Below are 638 nucleotides of genomic sequence, written 5' to 3' on the forward strand. Positions count from 1 at the left end.
TGTGTGTGTGTGTGTGTGTGTGTGTGTGTGTGTGTGTGTGTGTGTGTGTGTGTGTGTGTGTGTGTAGGTAGGTAGGTAAAGGAGTGTCCCACTGTTTTGTTGTCAATATATCTTCTCAGTAAAGTAGCACAATCGTTATGAGTAATATAACATGAGGAAACAAGACATCTTTTTTCAGATCAGATATCTTGTTTCCTGATGTTATATTACTCATTACAATTGTGCTACTTTGCTGAGAAGACTTATTAACAACAAAACATTCTGGGACATTCCTTTATCTACCTACACACACACACACATACACACACACACAATACACATCCATTTGTTTCATTAATATTTATTTCCAAACAGAGGTGCCACATGTAGTACTTGATTTGCAACTGTAGAAGATAGACATTTCACTATCTCTTAGCAACATGGTACACACACAAACACATCTCTGCTTCTGAGAATAAAGTATAGAGCTTTGATTGCGTTAATGTTAAGTGTTAGAGTAACAGAACATGTTAATATGTTCGTATAGTATATAAAACATGTTATCATTGATGTATTTACATACATAGATGGATCGACAAAAGCGGAGAGAGAGAGAGAGAGAGAGAGAGAGAGAGAGAGAGAGAGAGAGAGAGAGAGAG

Source organism: Odontomachus brunneus, unplaced genomic scaffold (genome assembly GCF_010583005.1).
Source record: "Odontomachus brunneus isolate Ranch 3 - 2012 unplaced genomic scaffold, Obru_v1 Obru_scaffold_263, whole genome shotgun sequence".
Classification (NCBI taxonomy): Eukaryota; Metazoa; Arthropoda; class Insecta; order Hymenoptera; family Formicidae; genus Odontomachus; species Odontomachus brunneus.